The following is a 284-nucleotide window of genomic DNA, read 5'->3' as shown; positions in this document are numbered from 1 at the left end:
GATTCTAGGTTCGACTCCTGGCTGGCTCGTAATTTTTTTTCACTTGAACTGTTTGGTAAATCTACGTCTGAGCCGAAAGAGCTCTAGCCTTACTTAGAACTTCTTCTATATCCATATATACAGTGGCCCTCTGCTCCAAATGCTTAGAATAGATTAAATGCAGGTGTCAAATTTGCCTATGTTGTACAATTGTATGTGAAGGTTTTTAAAGAACACTTGGTTCCCCAAGCATATGTGTGTGTTGGAAGTAAATAACAATCAGGCAGTTGAAGTCAAACAAGGTA

General features: G+C 38.7%; 1 non-coding gene across 1 annotated transcript in view; it reads left to right on the top strand.

The window, feature by feature from the left end:
* Positions 1–29, top strand: part of trnar-acg (transfer RNA arginine (anticodon ACG)) — an 81-nt gene extending 52 nt beyond the window's left edge. The window contains exon 1 of the tRNA in view: positions 1–29. This exon is cut by the window's left edge and continues 52 nt beyond it. This is a non-coding gene — a tRNA (tRNA-Arg).
* Positions 30–284: the final 255 nt, after the last annotated feature.

Source organism: Etheostoma spectabile, chromosome 6, assembly GCF_008692095.1.
Source record: "Etheostoma spectabile isolate EspeVRDwgs_2016 chromosome 6, UIUC_Espe_1.0, whole genome shotgun sequence".
Classification (NCBI taxonomy): Eukaryota; Metazoa; Chordata; class Actinopteri; order Perciformes; family Percidae; genus Etheostoma; species Etheostoma spectabile.
This window is presented reverse-complemented; position numbering and strand designations above follow the sequence as displayed.